At 38.6% G+C, this 22,396-nt stretch overlaps 1 long non-coding RNA gene across 1 annotated transcript in view; it reads right to left on the reverse strand.

The window, feature by feature from the left end:
- Positions 1–22,396, reverse strand: part of LOC146766443 (uncharacterized) — a 55,156-nt gene that overhangs the window by 17,488 nt on the left and 15,272 nt on the right. The window contains exon 2 of the long non-coding RNA XR_014957982.1: positions 5,433–5,550. This is a non-coding gene — a long non-coding RNA (uncharacterized LOC146766443). The remainder of the gene's footprint in view (positions 1–5,432; positions 5,551–22,396) is intronic.

Below are 22,396 nucleotides of genomic sequence, written 5' to 3' on the forward strand. Positions count from 1 at the left end.
GTAAATATTTTCTGAAACTGGTACAGTACTGAGGGACTTGTATCTTCTGATATATCAAATATTGACTGTCTAGATCAAATTGTACACAATTTATTTGTTGATGGTCCTGTAACTAGTGTATGGACACATTTCTGGGTGCCTTAGAAGTTGTATTTTTCATGTGTGTTAATATGCAGTATTTATACATTGTGAGAAGCTGCTTTGAATAAAAACATTGAAACTTCATTTCACTGCAGTGATTTTCAGTTTTACATAATCAGAATGAATGTGATAAGTGGTATCATTATATATGATAATACTACTCACAGGCTCCTGCCTTTCCAAAGAGACCAGGCACACAGCGGGCTTTTCAAAAGAAAATTAATTTTTTTCAAATGGCAAAACCCAGGGCACCAAGAGACACTGCATTAAGAACTCTCTGAAATCAATTATGATCCATTTCAATTACCATTTCTTGATCAAGTCCAAAAAAAAACCAGCAAGAACTGTGTAACAAAAGCACTTCTAGGACACCATTATCACTTCCACTACTTGATATATGCACAGCACCTAAAGCATTCCTGCCCAGAACCAGCTGCTCCAGGCAGGATTTTGTCTCCACATGAGGGAATTTGATTTTGAAGTGGTGTTTGCCAGGAGGACCAAGATTCAGCCCAGCCCCAGCCTGGTGCAGGAGGTAGATCAGCTTGTGGACCCACACATGGCTCCAGACAACACTCTTGCCAGGGGCTCTTGTGTACCAGGGGATTCTCTGCCCATAGCATCCACAAATACTGTTTGCAATTGTGTCTCTCCTGCGATTAGAAGAGTAACTGTAAATTACTTCTGCCTGGGGCAGAAAAAGAAGGATATTTTTACAGGGAACCAGGGTTAGCCAACCCAGCTATCTAGCAAGGTCTGAAAAAATTACCTACACTTCACTCAAAGGAAACAATTATGTTCTGGCAATTTATTTGTTGGCTTTAAACTGACTGACACTGTTAGTAAAAACCATGGTCAGCTATTTAGAGCAGAGGATTGAGCAATTTAGTCTTGCTTCACTATCAACAAATCCATTTATTACAGTGATTCTTGTCAGGAATTAACTTACTGTAGCATCCAATGGACTGTGAGCAACATGCACATGATGAACAGGGGGTGACACCTTTCCCCATCTTAACAGTTTTATCGATAAGTTTAGTTTTGTTTTGACACAAATTGTCACCTTGTGAATTTCATTTTAAATAACTAATTTTTAAAAGAAAGCAAAATTCTTTAAAATTAAAAACTTCATCCAGATATTGGAGGAGAGGGGTTTCAAGCTTTTTCAAATGTCAGTCCTTGTTGCAGCAAATGAATACACAAATTACATGGAAGAGAAATCTGTTAAGTAGATCTAAAGAAGTAATTGCATGTATAAAAGAACAGGAAAGTATTAATCCAAATTAAGGTATAAAAACAGTACAAAACTCTCTATACACTAAGATGTGCCACTTCTCATTTTGAGTAACAGAAACAATATTGCATATGGCAAGAACAAGGAGAGGTTCTGAAAGCAAATGACAGCATGTGAAAAAACCAGAAAAACAAGAGGAGGAGTTCAAAGCAAAACAATTGTCAAAAGTTGGTCTAGGGGGCAGTTTGGTTGCAAAGGAAAAAGTCAGGTTTGATTCTGGACATATTAACTTCAGGAAATCACTTTTCCTTGCATGTCTCATTTGTCATGAAACCCTCTCAGAAGTAAAATTTAATCAAACATAATGCATCTTTTCACAACTCTGACTTAACCTCAAAACCAATCTCCAGTCACAGCGTGGAGAGTTTCAGATTACTAAGAAAGCCAGACTAACAACCCCCTCTAGAATTCAAACCATTTGAACTCTGTTAGCACCACTTTGCTTTAATTTATACTCTTTCCTTGGTTTTACAAATTTGCTCATTACAGATATATAATAAAAATAGAACTGCTAAAAACTTTGTTAAATTCCAATTATTAAGTCCATCTGGTGACTCAGTAATTTTCATCTGGAACAGTTAAGAGCACTATGGGAGAAAGAAGGCAATTTTCATTTTGAGAAAATAAAACATTTTGTATTTAGTAACTTTAAATATTCTATGTTGGACTGTATTACCTTTCCTTATCACTTCATGACACTGGTGTCACTTGACAAACCCCATGGTTCCAAGTCAAGAGCCACCAGCATCAATGGAGATCCTCCTCCTGGCTTCACTTGCTTCTAAAGAAACCCCAGTGGCTGACATATACCACAGCAAACTCCTTCCCAGTAATGGTACAGGAATATCTTGTAGCCATATCTTCAAAAGATAAAGTGCTCTTATGAGATAATTAGCTTTGGAGGAGGAGTTCCATTACTTGAAAATTTAACAGCAGTGTCTGTGAAATGTTGTATAGATTTCAACAGTTTCAATGTTATTGTTGACTCCTTAGTAGAAAGTCATGCCCTGCTTTGTTTTAACCTTCCTCAACTCCTCAGTCATATTTACTAACTTAAATTCTGGATGATTGTGTAACACATCTGTGAAACTGATTTTATACATTGGTCATAGACAACAATATACTGGTGAACAACTGTAAAGAGAAATGTGAAAATGCTCTTTGCAACCAGGAGTCATGTTTGAAACAAGGGCTGTTGAACTGCTGCTGCTTCCTAAGATGAAATAAAAAGCTTCATCTGACACTGGAGTTTCTAGATTGAAAAATTATTTAAACACTAAGCAGCAATCTTGACTCGTTAGAACTGAGTTAATTACTGTCATCTAGAAATAAGTTATTCACAGTCATCCAGAAATGTGTTTCTGATGTGTCTGTAAATAAGTATTACACTATCTATTAGTCCAAAAAGATTACTCCAATTTCCTACTGCTGTCCTTCCCAATGCCTGGTTACTCCATATGCTGCCCACCAGGCTCTGGGATATTTACTTGCATTAAATTATACAGGAATTCAGGAATACAGGAATTCACATTAAACTCTTCCCAGGTCTAATTATTTTAGCCTCTCACTTGTTTATTTTGTATGCAGCTGCAGCAACTTTGTCAGGGGCCCAGACTAATAAACAATTCCCTTAAAGTCTACCTCTTGCCCATTGGACTCAAAATAAGAACTCCAAACTCCTGGTGGCTGTGCTGCTGCAGGATGCTCCTGCTCCAAAGGGCAGATGAGCACAGATTTGATGGCTGGCAGCAGCATCCCACTGGTTGGACCATGGGCTCCAGAGTTTCCCTTTATTTCTAGAGCAAGCCTAACTGAGATCAGTAGTCCAACCCTGAGTTTTCATGGAATAACCTTTTATCACTCCTTTGCATAGGGATGCTCCCAGAATGAGGTCTGAAGCCACATAATTTATTAACTATAAAGCAACCCACAAGCTCCTTAAGCCCAATGGCCAGGGCATCTGACAAAAGCCCCAGACATGGGGCTGATAACGCCCATCCCACCCCCAGCAGCTGCCTTCATCAGACCAGAAAAACAGCACATTTTATTCTTCATGTATTTACATGTAGCAGGATGAAGCAGACTTATTTTCCTGGATGCTAATGTGATGCCAGTTGGAAAGGATATCCCAAAGCAGTTAGACCTGGTAGGACTCACCTTCCATATATGGTTGCAACTAGTTAGAGCACAAAGACACTGTCTCCTTCTAAATGATGCTTTTTAAATAAATGCTTTTCATCTGAAAATATATTCAAAAATTAAAACTGAGCTTTAAAGGAACAGTCTGCAATGTGGCTGATTTGAAAGGCTAAAACTTTTCTCAACCATTTCAAGTATGAGAAAATCCAATAGCTCTCCATTTGTGATTCAAGCACTTGGTAAACATACTCCATAACTGCACCATGGCTGTGTGCCAATGAAATGGTGAGTCAGCAGGCAGGGAGGGAATCAAGGCAGGAGTCAGACATTTAACCCTCACTCAGAGAACATTCTTCTTACTAACAGAATGAAAGTACATCAGAAAAATGCAAAAAATTACTGAAACTTTTAAACCACTAATACAGGCAACTATCTCAATTTTCTTCCAACTTTACAGAATTTCTCAAATTTTAAATTAGGACAAACACTTAAGTAAACAGCAAACAAATAAGAAAGAGGTTCATGAGCACTTACCAGTGCAGCCCTAAAATCCACACTCTGACCAAAATCCCAGTGATAACCCTGACAAGACTGAATACTGAAGGGCTTCACAAGAGCATTAGAATTGGTAATATTTAATACTTGCACAGATAAAAAATGAGTACATTTTCCTAATGAAAATACAGTTCAACCCATCTGTCCTATTCCCAAAGGAGTATCTGTGCACACTACTTTACTTCACAGTGTTCCTGTGGAGTGGTTGATGAAATTACGATATTTCCTACATAATTTTTAAACTATCCTATAGTAAAAAATCCCCCACTAAAGCATTACTGTGCATGATCACTCTAGGTACTCTATTCAGGATGGGAAAAGAGCATTAAAAAGGGGAGGATTAAAAAATACATATATTTGAAAGAGTACTCAATCATCCACCTGAAAATTTGACCACACATTTACAAGGTTGTTAAACACTGCCAAACCTGAATGACAGCATTTTATACCTACTTTCTTACTCACTCCTCACAGGTGTAAATAACCACATTGGACACCTGGGGAGGAAGGGAAAGGAGGGGGAAGAAAAGACTCCAGTCATTACATTCAGAGTGTTAGTTAAGGGTAATTATAGACCAGCTGTGAATTTACAGCTTGCCCCCATTAGGGAACAGCTACAGTTCCCAGTTATGGCTGAGGACAGCCAGCTCTGCTGTGCTTGAGCCTACAAATGCCTACAAAAAGCAGATTTTTTTACACATCTGGCCCCACTGGCCTCCATGGCCAGAGTCATCTCCTCCAGGAACTCAACTCACAGCCAGTACCATCCATTTACTGTTAGTCTGTCCTGCCATGATTAAGCTTAGGCTGTGAAATGGCAGAGATAAGAATTAGTTTGGATAGGCACCTAGTATGTCCAGGGTGGAAGCACAATAAGTGTCCCTTCAGAAATACATGAAAGTCTTTTCTCCCATCTAATGGCCCTCATAAAGTCTAAGTCAACATTTAGATAAAACCATCACCTATGGCATTAAGAGACAACACCTGACAAACCCTGCTAGAGTGGCCAGAAAGATTTTCTCCCCATCCTACAGCTCTGTCTTTCTGCCAGATGTTAACACCTGCAGCTGGGGCTGCAGATTACACAGACACATCTGAGCCAAAGGAGATAAATTTGAGCTGACTGTGAGCTCAAATGGTTGACCAGAATCTAGGACACTTAAAAGATGGCAATGTCCCACAGAAGAACACAGCAGCAGGAAGATTCTCTCTTCAAACACCACATTCCCCTCCATCATCTTACAGACTGGAAATACAGAACTATGACCAAAGAATAACTTTATGATAAATCAGTGTTACTCACTGTGAAGGATTCTGCCATGGGTTGCACTTGACCTACAGAAGTGTGAGAAGAGAACCAAGTCTTGCAGAACTTCAGTTTAGAAAGCAAATTCCCCATGCATGCTGCTGAATTCCTCCATCTGAGATTTTGGAAAAAAAGAGAAATGTAAAAGATTGTCAGTGTGCAGTATTAAGCTTGCAGTTTATGGAAGAAAATCAAGACACATCTTTCCTGTATGCAGAAGGCTCTAAGTAATCTTCCATAATCATAATAACACTAATTCTCAAAAATCCTGCAGAGCTCCAGAACTCTCTGGAGCACTATTTTATATATCCAGCACTCCTCCATTAAAAATTATCTCTTTTAAAAAATCCATTTACAAATAGGAGATTCTTTAACTTTTCACCCAAACACCCTTTTGGTTTTCTTAGTGTACCTCCCTGGGAAATGACAGCATCTCCATGTCATTCCATTCCACACTTCTTGGAACCTATGGAACACACCAGAAGAGCTGGACAGCAAAGGATGGCGCATGTAGTGACACTACAAGGCTAACACAATTGTTGATTTAGCATTAGAAATATCTTGAAAACTTTACAGCTTGGTGGCTTGTTGTACAAAGGCTCAGATAATGTGAATAATTGTTGAGAATTTAATTGATATAATTATAGATTTTTATGCAGAAAGCATTAAAATATACTGCTTTAAATATTTCAGATACTCAGAACTAAATAAATGGCTCACTTTCAAGAACCAACCAAGAAAAAACATACGACAGAATGTCATATATTCCTTCAAAAGGGGAGTTATGTTTCATTAGTATGGATGCTTAAGTGGAATAAGTCTCAGTATGGGGACTATTTTCAGCAATAGTTGGTAATTAAGTGGTAAAGTACTAATAAAATGTTTAGGCAGGTTGGATTTAAACAGCAGTATAATGATATGTAATTACTAAAAAAGAGAGCCAAAACCATTCTGCAACAGACTACATTCAGTTTTCACGCACAATGCAAATCCATTTGAAAACAGAAAGGATTCCAATGTCCACTGTACAGTGGCCAGGGCACAGGCAAGCTGTGAAACTTAAACTCTCAGTCACTGAGGAGAAGCTTTTACTTAAAAGCACACTCTAAGAAGAAAGCACACTCTCACAGAAGCTACAGAAATTAAAATAAAATATTCTTAACACATACAGGAACAAATAAGCATGCAGTAGCAGTGAGGCCAGCAGCTCTTCTGCAAGGTCATGATGCAAAACCACCAGAACAAGGAAGAGCCTGTGAGGAAGGATAATACTCACTGACCTCACCATGGGGGACACAGCAGGAACCTGTCCCCACAGGACATGTCTAAGGGTCAGGCATTCCATTCAAAAGTAAACCTGCTGGAGAAGGTACCAAAATGTTCTGCTGCAGCAAGCTATAATTCTTCATGGGTAAGCAAAACATGCAGTAGGCAAAAGGAACTTGACACAGCCAGAACTAATTTCAACTTAAAGAAAATGCAAATATTTAGAACTAAAAATGTGTCAATGAAGATTAAGGGTCAATGGAAAAAAACACCTAAAGGTAAAGATGAATGCACAAGACTGCCACCATAGCAGAAATTAAATAAAATATTTATATTTTATTTAATGTTTACATTTTTGATATAGATGTTTATATTTTAGATATAATTTATACTATTATCTCTAGAAGATAAAAACAGTAGCACCAAGTACAGGGATATTCTGATTTTCTAACAACTCCTCTTGTGATGACAGTAGTACTCAAGTTGTGTATAAATGCAGTAAGTAGCTGACAATCTAGTAGGTCCCAAAATTGCTTCCAGGATCTTTATATTCTTTATAAATCTTTATATTCCTCCATAATAGCCACTGGTGGCTTTTAGACTAATTAATGACAGGTTGCCATGAACATGGGCCCCTGTTCCAAAAAAAGTCCTGTTCTTAAATCAAATCCAAGTGTCATTCATGTAATTACTACAGTGACAAATAGTTTATAAATATAGATAATAATTGTGAAAATTTTAATTTTACTGTCTGTGAAGCTAAAGCTTGGCAGGCCCTTCCAGCTGAAATTATTTTATGATTTGCAAACTGATAAGAGTACATCTCTGCACCACTGAACCCCTCTGACTTCCCAAGGCCAGAGCTGCACTTGTGTTTAAGGCAATCCATGGAATGACATCAGGGCAGCAATGGGGCTCCTTCCAGGTCAAAGACCAGGCATCTCCTTCTGTGATTTTTTCAAAATTTGCATCAATGGAATTAGGTATGAAATCCACAGAGCTGCTTTGGGAACCTGTCTTTTGTGTCGCTTTGGCAAGGTTTCAGTGTTTTGGCAAAGCCTTTGCTCACCTAGAACTGTGCCAATAATCCCTTTTAAAATACCAAAGTCCCTGCTTTTGTGAGCACTGCCTGCGTCCAGCATGGCCAGAGAGCATGTGCTCAGTGATGCACCTTTCAGACAGTCAAATTCTTAACATGCCTATGTGTTTAAAAACATTCTTTCTTGATCACAAACCTTCCTATCACCTTTCAAAAAACAGGCTGAGATACTGGATTTGCAAGAGATTTGGATTATTTTTGCTTTTGTATTACTTGCAGATGATGTCCAAAAACGCTAAATCGTTGGTCTGTTTTATTTCATTAAAGCAGCTGAACACAGGTTATATGCATGAAAATAATTACATTTTTAAAACAGGAGGAAGGTCTTGTTCATTTGGCAAGAATGGTTCATTCCTTAAAGAGTCAAATCTTACAACTAGAAAAAATAGGTCATCTTCAACTGATATAAAAAGAACTATAACCAAGCAAATACAAAATGCTGAACCCACATGCTTGGGTTGATGTTCTCATGCTGTAAGTCAACTAATGCTCTAAAATGTTCTCCTTTCTATTCTGCAAGACCTCCCAAATTTCTCTGTGTATAATCTGTGCTTTGAACACTAAGAAAGATGACATTTATATTAAGGGTGTAAGATATTCAGCGGGTTAATGTTCTACTTTGTGAACAGATTACCAAGACAGAACCTTCCCTTGTTATAAAAGGCATTTTTGTCCTTTGGATTCAGACAGCTGATTTCACCATGTAACTGAGTCATCAAGGAAACTGCTGAGCAGCACCAGCCAAGAAAGAAAGATCAGGTTGCATCTACTGCTGCTTGATCCTGCACCTCTTTTTGCTCAAACCCATTTGTACACAGTCACCTCAATCTCTTTAGAACTCCCCTTGTGCAGCAGTTTGGTTTCCAGATGTAATAATCCAGAAAGTGTCACTGCTGAAGCACAACAGGAACTTCATTCCCATCCTCCCAGACAAGTGTCCTGACCCATAAATCCCAATGCTGTGTTTGCTCTTTCTCACAGAATTAAGAATTATAAAACTGAGCAGTGGGCAAATTCACTGCTTCCAGTGTGGCAGCAAGGTGATGAGTAACACCCAAATCCTTTTCCCCTTTTCTTTCCCAGTCTTTGATGTTGGCAGACATGGTATTAAGGGACACACTTAGTGGTGGACTTGGCAATGTTAGGTGTGGTGTTATGGTTAGACTCAAGGGTCTTAAAGGTCTTTTCCAACCTAAATGATTTTATGATTCTATTACAACAGAGATGAGATCCTAAACCCAGATTTGTCTCCGTTGCCAAGATGCTGTGGTAACACAGACAAAGATAGTTCCTATCTAAAAAGGAGGGAAATTCACCATCAGAAATACAGTTATAAATACAGATACATGGAAATTTGATATTGACCTTGCTGCACTAAAATCAGTAAGAGATTTTTCACCAACTTGAATGGATCAAGCCCACAGATGGGAGATCTGCCAGCTTTGCTCATCAGCCTCTACCTAGCCTTTTCACAGTCTCATTTATTACAATCATCACATTAGAGGGAGGTCTTTAAGATCAATACAAAAGAGAAACAGACACAGTAGGTTTTTATGAAATGTAAAAATGAGGATCAAGAGACAGTGAGACAAAAGATAAGGAGGAAATGGCACAGGGTATAAGGTGATAAAAATCGCTACAACTCCAAGAGAACCGTGAAACTTTTTCATGAATTCAGGGCTTGGAAACTAACAGGGTAAAGCACAATAAATTAAGAGATTGAAAATGGGGCTTTACTCCAAGATAAGAGGATAGTTAAGTGCATTTTTATATAGAGGTAATTAGGGGAAATAAAATGTTTCTCTCAAAATCGGGACTTGGAATTACTCCATGGATTTGTTGTCAGCGTGCACAGTGAAAGGCATTGGGTAAGAGGGCTTTTAGTGATTTGAAGGGAAATAGGGACTAGTCTGAACATGAGGGACAGAGCAATGCACTGACTGATTTACACAGTCTTGAAGTCTGAAGCAATAATTGTAAAAATAACCGCAGAAATTTAAAAATGCTGAAAATTGAGTGTTCTCAGAGCGCACAATTACATTAATAAGCAAACAAGCTGTTAGTGGGTATCACATGATTGATTTTTGAGTTCACTGCTATGAAGATTTGATTCAAAAAAGAAAGATACTTCCACTGTTACTGATAGCAAGACAAATGAATTAGGGGCTGCCAGCCAAAGAATCTATTCTATCTCAAGAGAAGGGTTGCTTACTCATCTCTAGTCAACAGCCCCTTTTAAACATACTGGAAGTCATTTTAAAACCCCAAGGAACGATGGAATTTAAATTATTTGTGAGGGTGGAAGACTGAGAGGTTTTCTGACTAGTTATTTCCCAGAAAAACATCAGATGCTCTATCATCATATTTATTATATTTTCCCCAAATTTAACTCCAGCCAATACAGTTAAACTCAGACTCTTCACAGCAGATCGAATTTGCTCTCCCTTTCTTTGTACTGTACAGTTGTTGCAATCTGCTATTTACTTTTCTTATGGTCATATTTCTGAATAAATCATTACTTTCAAATAATTCCAGTGAATCAGTTAATACTTCAAATGAATTCAAATTAATCAGAGAGCTTAGATAAACAAGTAAGTAGGTCAAGGTGGTGAGTTTAGCTCTATGAAAACCAGGTTCAATCTCCTGCTCCAGCATGAGGTGCTCCACACATGCGGCATGACATATGAATTGCTTTTGGTATGAGTCTGCAAAATATTTCGACACTTTTATGAAATCCCCTAAACTAGACAATCAATGAAGAACTCTAGTTTATCAACAGTTTCACAGAGCCATAGAATGATTTTGGTTGGAAAGGTCCTTAAAGATCATCTAATTCCAACCCCCTGCTATGGAGGGACACCTTCCACTGCACCTGGTTCCTCCAAACCCTATCCGGCATTTCCAGGGACAGCACAGCCACAGCTGCCCTGGGAAACCTGTGCTAGTGCAGGCACAGAATTTCTGAGTAAAGAATTTCCTCCTATCATATAGTCTGAACTTGCCCTTTCAGTTTAAAACCATTGCCCCTTGTTCTGTCACTCTCAGCCCACATAAAAAGTCCCCCTCTCCTTTTTGTAAGGTCCCTTTAAGGCACTGGAAGGGCACAAATGAGGTGTCCCTGGAGCCTTCTCTTCTCCAGGTTGATCAGCCCCAGTTCCCAGCCTGCCTCCATGGGCACGTGTACTCCAGCCTTCTGAGCATCTCTATTCCCTCCTCTGGACCCCTCTAATAGATCTTTCTTGTGCTGTTTTCCCTCGTTTAAAAATTATCACAAATTGTAACTCCGAAACTGTAATCAGTTTTTTAAATTAAGAGAGAGACAGCAAAAGCTCAGATATCAGAGGGGAATGTAGACGTATTTTTGTTCTATACATGCACACCACTCTACGCTTGAGTTAGATCTCTCTTTCTGAGATACTAAGGTTCCTCTGAAAAATAAACATCACACAGATCAACCATTTATCCATCCATGAGATAAACTCAAATTTCCAGCTCTACAGTTAAGCAAATGCAAAATAAAGTGACTAAGAAATCAGTCACTGAACAAGTATATTTGTAAATAAATTATGCATATTACATGAACGGTGTCTACCATTCTCCACAAATCTCTTTTGGAAAGGGTATAACTCTGTAAGCACTGAAATCAGTGATGCAGCCCAGGCTAATTTCCACAGGTCAGGATGAGAGATTGAACTCCCTATTGACATCCTAGGCATTTACTGTGCTGGATCAGCCCCTCAGCAGACAGCAGGCAGGTACTCCCTACAGGAAATCTACCAAGGACACAAAGAAACATTGAAAAGAAACTGAAGTCCCAAAAGTCCTTTACTATAAAGACAGGCATTATTTGTGGCTGGGTGAGCCTCAGCATTTAGCTCCAATTCAAGGCAAAGAGCTGCAAGGGAGTACATATTTCCACCTGGGCACAACTCCAATTTTATATTCATAAACCTGCTCTTTTTGGTAAACAGAATCAATATCCTGTTTAAAAGTGATTCTCAGAAGAGCAGGAAATTAGAAAATATTAATATTAAATTAATCAAACTTCTCTTCATGAAATATTGTTCATGTTAACGAATAAATGTATTTTTTTTCAGTATATATGCAAATGAACACTGCAAATGCTACCCTAAACATATGAGCTATGGGCTCATTTGCAAAGCTACATATTTCTTACTTATTCATTCTGATTCCATGAACATTGAGTGCAATTTCTACTTCCAGGTATTACGAATTATAAAAATTATACCATTTTTCAGGATGAATCATAAAGAATAAGCTTCTTTGTGGTCTTTGGTATTTCTCAGCAATATTTGATGTGCCTCTAAAAGTAGAAGGGGCAGGAGGAAACAATGCCAGAAAGCTGAAATTTCCTAAAACATTTTATTTTATTACTGGCACACCAAATCCCCATTTCCCTGTCCCTGTCAGGAAATTTCAGAGATATGTCATCAGTTACATCATTGGAGGCATTCTAGTCCATTTTTACATAGCTAAGGAATTTCTAAGTTCTCTACAGTTTTTCTTTTCCATAAGGGTAATAGCAGTTCCCAGTTTAGAAGAAATGTATCCAAGAGAGAGAGAGGCCACCCTGGGGAAAGAGAAATGAAAGCAGGGATAAGGAAGAAAGCCACAGGAGTGAAATGGAGTGAGGTTTGAGGGAACAAAATGTCCAAAAAGACCAGAAATGTGGCTTGGCTTGTGAACCTAATGAATATTAAAAGCACTCAGAAATTATTGTTTGGTCTGAATGAGGATAAGAGGCATGGGGATAAGAGAGGAAAAGAAAGATGTTGCAATCTTCCTCAAAATCTAAAATCATAAAAAGTCTTCTTCAAGATTAAAAAAAAAAAAAAAACTGCTGGAAAGAAATTAGTTTGTAAAGCAGGTTTACTGTGCAAGTCTAAATTTAACCATAGCATTTATTACCAAGTACACTTAAAAACACATCACACTCAGGGAAGGTTGGTTACTTACTCCATCCAGGCTGTTTTTCTAGATCTCAAAACTTTGTTTCCTTGCTGCATCAACCTATTTTAACTTTCAAACTGAAGAGTTGCAGAGGCTTTGGTATGACCTATGAAGGAAGCTACACTCGAGCAGAACATAGATGAAAATATCACACTTGGTCTTTTATTACAACGTACAGAATTCACTCAGGGGAAAGAAAGTAAAGCTATGCACAATCTTCAATATTTCTACCCTTCCACTAACATATTTCAACAACTTCCAATAATCCCTCTTCTCTCTGTTATCTTTGAAATGTTCAGGTGCTCATACCACCAACACTGGAGATACATGTCCTCAAAACTGGTCATGTGAATCTCTTGAGTTCTAGTTTGCAGTTCCCAACTTAGCCACACAAGGAAAAATGTCCACAAATTAAAACATAATGACTACAGATGCTTAACTGCACATACTTGCACATTTAACACAAGCAAAGGCGATTTGTACTAGAAAATGGTAACACAAACTACAGACTCTCCATTGAATATACTGCAAATGAAACCACAGATCATGGCCAATGTTCTCCTCGATTGTGCTGTATCTCTCATAAGTGTTTTAAAATAAACACTAAATAGGAATTTCTTAAGGCACCTTAAACATGACTTTGGGATGCTCTATGGACAGCTGCAGAAAGTTACAAATTCCACAATATACTCAATACATTTGAAATATTAACTTCTGTTAAAATATAATTATTTTCTACTGTTACCTCTGTGAACAATAATTGCCAAAGGATATTTGTATAGAAAAAGTCACTCTTCTGTGTCACTGATTAAGGCTTCAATACAGCTCCTTAATCAATGCAATACAATGCCCACAGACACACTATTATTTCCTACAGTCATAACTCACAGTAAAACTTCTAAATCAGTAGAAAATTTACTGTTAAACACTAAAATTCTAGGATGCCTCTTTATTCTTATGCACTGAAGAAAGTAGAGGGATATACATATAGTCAAAGGTTAAAACAGTCTTATTTTATACACAATTGCAGGGTCAACACAGTAGCATGTTTTGCATATGAGACTATGTACAACACACAACCACACCCACTAGGCAGGGAAAACAGAATTTTCACATTTGGAGCAAAAATCAAACTTGTCTTGCACACTCAAAACTAAGAGCACCTTTATTGAAGCAGTTAAATGTTCTTGTTCCAGGTACAAGGTATGATCTCCCAAAGCAAGTCTGTCTATTAAAGAGGTTTCATTTCAAAAAGTAGTGACAGGTTACACAAAGTGACTGTGAGTGCATTTAAGAAGGATACATATCCTGATTATTTGCTTTATTCTTTAAGTAAACAAATCATTACACCTGAAGCCTAATAAAGGAGCCTGCACATTCCCATGCCTGGGAATGACACAGCAGCAGCTCAGTAAGCCACAGCTGAATTACAGGAGCCCTCTGGCCTGGCAGCCCCAGCAAGGGAAAGCCTGACACGGCAGCTCTCCTTTCAGCTCCCAGTGCCTTTGCCAGACTTTACACATCCATGCCAGTCGTCTGTCGAGATGGAGGAGAACAGCAGATAAATAGAGAAGAGAACTAAACCACATTTGGCAGGATAAGACTTTTCAGTGGGAAGGGAAAGCAGAGAAGTTGGGTAGTGCTATGCCAGGTGCCAGCAGAACTAGTATTTGGAGAAACATCCATACATTATGTAGTACCACATGGCCCTAGATGATGTCATTTCATAATATTCTTTTCAACATTCACTGGTGCTCAGGGCAGAAACATGTGCAGCTTGGTTTCAGACAAAAAGGTTCCCATGTTACTGTCAAAGGTCATGAGCACATTTGAAATGGCAGGGAGAAGCAGAAGAAGGCAAGCAAAAAGAAGCAGGTCTCCTGGTAGGACAGCTGCATATTGCAGAATGGAATGGGATTTCATCCCCATCTCTAATTTACTTTCACTGGAAAATTTTTGGACTGAAACATGTCCCACAATTTCAGGGCTTCTGACAGGACACAATGTTTCTGAATACTGACCAACTGCCCTGGAAGCTGTCCCCTGATCATGGAGTGTACGGGCCACAAAGGGGTTGAAAACAGGTAACTTGAGTTCTAGGTGTCACAATTTTGGGCCACCAGAATTAGTCTTAAACTGTCATTCATTTCCTTTGCTACAGTTTATTACCTTAGGGATCTTGGGGATGCTACACACATCTCTCTGACTGTTTTGAATAAAAATGATATTCTAAGAACAGACATGCAAGAAATCCTCTGAAGGAAATAATCTACTTGTCTATATGGTTGAATGTGAATGTTGTACATAGGTCAACTAAAAAATCAGAAAAAAACCCAAACTACCAAGTTCCTGTCCATTTTAATACACAAGAAGTTCTTTCACAAATTTCACTCTTGAAAGGACAACCTTTCCGGCAAATCTGACAATGTGCCATTTTGCATAAAACATTTACAGAAGGGATACTACTCATAATTAAACTCAACTGACATACAAACCTACAATGAGCTGGAAAGCAGCAATCAAACCTTCAGTTTTCTGATGGGGGCATGCATATACTGAAATTCCCTTATTTTCAGAACATGACAAAGGAGGCTGCAGAGTATTTTGCATTTCAGATCTCCCTCAGCATCACTACTTTTCTTAACAGAATCTATTTTCTATTGCATTCTGCTCTACACAGAGCAAGAAGTACAGACGAATTCTTGCTGTTAGAGAGAAGAAATTAACCATGAATTAACACTAAAGCCTCCAAAAATAACTTGCTCCTTTTGAACTCTCTCTATAACTACTTCAGAAAACACACAGACTCCTGCAGAACCATGAGTTTATTACTGGAAGCTTCCTTACTCCAGTCTTTGCATATGGGTACTATCAGCATCTGCAAGAACAGTTTCCACTACTGCTGAAAAGAAGAGGAAGAAACACAATGTGGAACAGAAAAAGTATGTGCACAGCTTATTATGTTAAAAAACAGCTGTGAATGCATGCATTCATGTGCAAGGATTACTGCAGCAAAGGCTAAAACCAAAGATAAAACTAAACTGATTTTTTTCAGCCTCCCAGAGATAGCCCTCGTGTAATGTAAGATTTTTACCTTCCCTTTCTGACAAGCCCTAAAGCTTCCTGCATTCCGATCCCATGGTCTTCAGCAGTGCTTAGAACGAACCCAAATCCTCTTGTTCCAGTCAGCTGCACTTCATCAGACCTACTGGGAAGCACCAGTACTCAAACAGACCTGCTGGGGAGACTCTGAGCTGCTGGCAGCATTTACAAGATCACAAATGCAGTGTATTGTACATATTTCACTTATTTCATTCTTTATGTTATAATTCAGAAATTGAGAAGTGAGGTAGATAAGAATGCAGAAGCTGGTTGATTTGGTAACCACAGTACTTTGTCATAATATTTTTACATGAGGAAAGTCAAAGATAAATAATATAATATTAAAATAAATTCTAAACCCAGCTCTTGTTTCTTATTGATCTGTAGGAAACAATATCAGATTTTTACTAGTTTGTATCATCTGCTAAAAACAACACTAATCTATCCAAGCACACCAACACTCAATACCCTTTTATAGGTGTCAGTGAACACAGCAGGAACCTGAGATCACATCAATTTCTCAAACTTAGTTTCCCAGTTTTAAACCCAACATTGTCCCAGCTAAGATTTTTGTCATTTTCACAGCCTGAATGAAGCATGAAGCTCAGAGCTTGGATTGGCTATTCCTTCTCTCAAACTTCTCAAATAATACATTTTCTGCTTGTATTTTTTCAATACAAGCAGAACATGTTTGCAAATCATTTTGATTATCATGAATATTTGCAAATCATTTAGATTATCTTGGCTGCAAGAAAGATAAACATAAATATTCATGTCATTAAATATTGTAAGGAAAATTCTTCAGAATAAGATCCCTTAGTCCTAAATTATATACCATTATCTAGTGAAATGTATGGAGCTGTCTTAATTTACATCCATGGAGAATCTTGTTCATTTCATATGTCTACTAAAATATTTTGTCCCTTGGCCATGATGCAAACATCAAATTTAGGATGCTTTAATTTTGCAGGTCCTCTAGTGAGCACTACACTACAGAAGGCATTGAATTGTAAAAAAAACAAAGCATCCAGATGAAATAGTGTTACTAATTTCAAAACATGCAGCTGATTTTTATCACATTTCAATAACTTTTCTAATCTCCCATCATAAAATATAAACCAGCTCTCTGAAAGGCTAAATAACCAACTTCAGCTACTATGATCTGCACAAAGACTCTGCTTTAGTAAAAAATATTTTCTTCCATAATTTTTAATACATCAGTTTCTGCTGTACTAGATAATCATTTATCCAAGTTTTAATTTCCAGGCTCTGTGCTGTTGACATTTTACAGTATTTTCAAAACATGAAAATCAAGAAAAAAACATGACAACAAAGATGATGGTGAAGATGATCTAAGAAAATATTTCTTTTTTTTTTAATCTGCCTTAAGTGTGTTTTATATTTGTGTGTACCAAACTCCTGCAATGACAGGAGTTCATATTAATTATTTATCTTACTATTCTCTTAATAAGAATGTTCATAACAGATGCTGGTTCATCTTCTGACATGATAAAGAACTCAAAGTTTAAGAAGCACATTCTATACACCCACAGAAGATGCCACATAAAAGAAAGGTTTTCATTTATTGCTGTGTAAGGACATTGCTCCCAGTCTTTAAAAACAGAACAGGCTTGCTCTGCAGACACACATGAAAGTGTCCCAGTCCTGCTGGGGACAGCTGGAAGCTGTCCCCCAGCTGTTGCTCCAGAGCAGAGGCAAGCAGTAGCTTCACTACAGTGAGAGCCAACACCCACTTATAGCCAAGTTCCCTTCAAAACTTTGGTGGCAGAGCTGGAGAAAAGAAATAAGAGTTCACTCTTCATTGTAATTCCATATTTTCTTTTAAAACAATGCCACAGGTTGTTAATCAATGCCTCATTAAGGGCACCAGATTGGCAATACCATAAAAAACAATTTCTGCCATCAGCTCTTCCCTGCTTTACCTTACTACAGATCCTCAGAGGCCTTGATCAAAAGATGAGAAGAGAAGAAAAATGGGGTTATTAATTACTAAAGAAATGTCATTCAACTAATGGGAAAAAAATAAAGAGCAATATATTCTCAATATTTTCTTGCAAACATGCAGAAGGATCTCTGCCAATCCTTTAAATGACAGTATGTTTAAGTGTGTTTTCCTGAGACATATCATAGCAAGACTTCCTTGAGTTCTGTATTTCAATGAACTAAAATACTGTATTCCAGTAAAATAATATACTGTACAGAATAGAATAAGAGAATGGGAAATTCACATGGAGAGCTTCCACACCAAGTGAGTACCCAAGGGGTTTGTAGGCAGCCATCTGTTTCACCAGACCCTTCCTTCAGGCTTGCAGAGAATTTGGGGTGTGATGTGAAGGCTGGATTGGTTGAAAAGGTTTATCCCCAGATGTTCATCACCATCAGCTGCAGAGGTTTCTGCCCCTTCAGAGCAGCTCCCAGCTGTCCTCTCTAACCAGAACCAAAACCAGTTCATCCAAAACAAAGTAGATTAGCACAGACCTGTCTCTTAATACTGTTAAAAAAATGTCGATGAAAGCCAGCAATATATTCCCTGCCCTCCCCCCTCCAATCCACTCATCCCCATCCCTCAAGCAACAGCACTTAACTGACCCCTTCAGGCATCACAGGATGCTAAATAGACAAATAATGATTTTTTTTTATTGAACAGGAGAAAAGCAGAAGAGGGAAAGTAAGAAAGCCTTCTTCAGTTGCCAGCTTCATGTCTTCTGAACTAAAGTAACCAGCAAGCCATAGCATTATCTTCAGTACACAAATGGGAGAAGGGAGATTAATTTATTTCACTTAATGAGAAATATAACGTTTCCTCTTTAGCAGATAAAACACAGAATGGGCCAGAAAAGTGTAAACAAAGTATACTGCAAGACTGGTCTAAATTATCCTAGATCTTCCTCTCCTTTAGAAACACAATCTTCTATCCTTCTCATGACAAGTAAATATTTTACTGTTCACCATTTAGAAAGACTATTCAGATTGGTTTACCTTATGTTTTTCAAACTTGAAACACATAATTAAGGAATAATTACACATGTTCACCCTTTTTATTACTTTAGGGCCCTCTAGGGCAAGCTGTTTAATTCTTGCCTTTAAGGCTAAACACTATTTTTCCTTCTTAAGAAGCAGTTCAGAGAATGGCATGGGTTTGATCAAGAAAGATTTGAAATACAGAATAAAAAGAATTTTCTTTTTATTAAAAACAATACAAATTATGGGCAGATGCTAGGAATATCTTCATCTCTTTTTTCTGTCTTTGAGAAAGACAAATCACTAAAAGTTTAGACATATAAAAACTAACAGCAGCATTAATTTTGAAGCAATGTGTATTTCAACAGACAGCACATCAGTCAGTTTGGTCTACAGAACTTGAGAAATTATGTTTTAACCTTTACTGTTGCTTCTGACAGAGTAGAAAAGACGTAGTTTCTCTGCTTTGGAGTACAACAGATAATGCTGTCATATTCAAAATTATATTTATTGCTTATGCAAATAATAACTACAGCATTTGTCCTGCATTTAATTTTATGTCTAAGTTCAACTGTTTGCTTTGTGAAAAGATAAAAAAAGGAGAGAAAAAACAGTGTATGTGTGTTCTTCATCTAAGTGCATTTTTTTGATATGCAGTGTCTAATTTGGGGAGGAGGGGAAAACAAAAGGAAGAAGTGTTGTGAATTTTAGGGAAGGTAATATTACAATATTAATCTAAAAGCTAATTACACCTTATTATGGCAAGTGCATTTCTGCAACACAATGGAAACAAGCTCAGACCAAAACTTTCTGAACTCCTCAGTTTTTCCTGCCCACTGCATAGATAACCCTCACCAACAGTGTTGGTCATAGCTAACATGTTTTAATGCATGCTGGGAAAATCTTGCAGTGACAAATTCAACCCGTTCATTAAACTGCCCTGCACAGAACTCCAGTATGAGCTTTTCTTGCAGAAGGGTAGGCCTGAGCAATCATGTTTGTAACCCATGGCAAAAACACCAAATTGGACATAATACTGATGTGAACCAAGAAGAGATGTCTAATCCCCCCCACACTGAAATGGCAGGTGGAGGTGAATGCTCCATACAGCCCATCCCTGGCTCCCCTCACACAGCTGAGGTACAGCTGAGGTGAATTAAAGTAGCAAATAAAGCATACTCCATACCTGGAGTCCAAGCTCTTCTCATTCCAGCACAAACATTAATCTTTCTTCCTGAGATGTACACCCAGAACAGCTTAACTCTCTATCCTAACTCCAAGTATTCAATTCCAGAAGCATCAGCTCATTCTCCTTCCTTGAAAGCTAGCTAGCTAAAATGTTTTAAGTGCCAAAATATTAGTATTAAGCCAGAAGTGCATTATTCAGCCAGTCAAACAATACCTCAAAAGAGCAAGTACAAGTAGCACTGCAGCAGGATCAATAACATCCAGAGGACAAGAGCAGAACAGATCCCTGAGGGTCAGTCTGTTTGAGCTCACTGACAATAACAAAGACTAGATACAACAGGTAGCTCTGGCACTTGAGGCACTTCACAAATATAGTGCCCTGGAACAATATACTCTTTGGCCCTGATGGAAGTAGCCCCTTTAAACAACACTCTCACTTACAAAATCACTACCATAGACAGTCTTGAAAATTACTGATCTACTCCATCTGTCATTGAAAAACGATAATAAATCCTCATAATTTCACACACTTCCTTATTCCTCTGCCTAGTCTATACAATTGTAAGTTCTTCAGGGCAGAAGGTAGGGGCATTTCAATACGCAGTGAAGGGTACTAAACCAAATATGGCTTTAAGCACTACTTCATTGTCAAAATAATAAAGGTCTACTTCATCCAAATATTGCCTGCTTTGTCAAAAAAAAGCATCCTCTAGAATCCTCCCCTTTTCAGTTTCTTTGCTTTAAGATAAGTAAACCTTTCACTGGGTTCATCTAAAACATATATTTGACTCAAAAAGGACCCCTAATAAGACTTCCTCAAGATGCTACTCTTTCCTCACTGCTATGACTTTTGGCTGCTGCCTCTTCCTTGTTTTGCTGACTCCTAATTTCCTCGCGTGTGTGCATGCTTACGTGCGCGTGTGCGCATTTCCTCCTCCACTCCCGAGTTCTTCAAAGCAAGCACAGTGCTCCACACAGGCAGTAAGGGAAACAAGGAAGCCAGTCTGACTCAGAGTGCCTGTGAAGAGATAACAGTTCAGTGGTGCAAATCAGCATCAGCGCTCCTGCCAGCAGCGCCTTGTGCTGCGGTTCTACAGAGCGCACCGGTCCCTTCCCCCACTGCCAGAAACCCCTCCCTGACCTCAGCCAGATGGAAGTGACAGCCAAGAGTCATCCCTTCCTTTGTTACCAACGTTCGTGCATCCATCTGTGTCCCCCCACAAAGCACAGAACTCCAGCTCCACCTCAGCTCTCCCAACACAAGCTGGTTTAGGTCCTGGGGCAAACAAAACATTGAAGCCTCATAACTGATAGCCCCTGCACAACATTGCCTCTTTACTCCTGAGCTGGCATTTTACATTTACCAATGGATAACCCTGCCCAGGAGCCTTTATACCACAGCTGTGAGTGTCAGTTCAAGCTGAGAGGAGGGAAGATGAGAGATGGTAAGGTGGCACAGCATTTAATTTCTTTAGCTCTTCCAGCCCCCTTATTATCACTGGAATAAAACATTACATCTTTTCGTATCCTGGATGATCCTGACCTTATATTTTAACACCAAAACTCTCTCCATTACTGTCTCAAAGAACAGCAACAAGAGACACCAACAGAGAAGAAATAGCCTGAACTAAGTGGTGCAAAGGAGAAAAACCACTGAGAGCACCTGTATCCTCATTGTGATCTGCTTTTCCTGCTTCTCCAGGATTATGGGCTATATTTTTTGTTGGTGTGGACCAACACAGGCTATATCTGCATACACAGGGTTGACATCACAAATCTTGGAAACACACAAATGTCTGGAAGGAATTTGCATCCTTCAGCACCATGCCAGCACCACCATCTCCAGACATGCTTAGCAAGACTGCTCCGATTATTTCAACTAAATCTGACAAGGTACAAGAAAGAGTTGCAAAAGAGGTCTCTAACTTGACAGAAATAGGTTGCAGGGCTGGAAGATGACCACCTGTCCACAAACTATTGGAAACTACAGACATCTTTGCCAGATTCATCTGAGGTCTACACTCATCTCTAACTTCTCACCAATATCCACCAGGACTGTGCCCTCCAGCAAAGGTGGATTAATGCCTCTAGGAAGAATTTCCCAGGGAATGTTCACACAGCTTCTGCTGCAATACAGAAACCTCTGGCAAAGATGTGTTTCTGAGGTCAGCAAACTGTCCCTGTAGCTCAGAAAAATAAGCTTCATTTTATGGCACAGGGATCTCTGAAGTAGATGAAATTATACAAAGGCAGAAACAGCTGCAGTGTGGATCTGGGAATTAAACAGCTGCTTATGTGACCATGGAGAGCATACAAAGAGGCAATGCAAAGTAGAAGTGGAAGTAAGAAACAA

Source organism: Lonchura striata, chromosome 11, assembly GCF_050655825.1.
Source record: "Lonchura striata isolate lonStrDom1 chromosome 11, ASM5065582v1, whole genome shotgun sequence".
Classification (NCBI taxonomy): domain Eukaryota; kingdom Metazoa; phylum Chordata; class Aves; order Passeriformes; family Estrildidae; genus Lonchura; species Lonchura striata.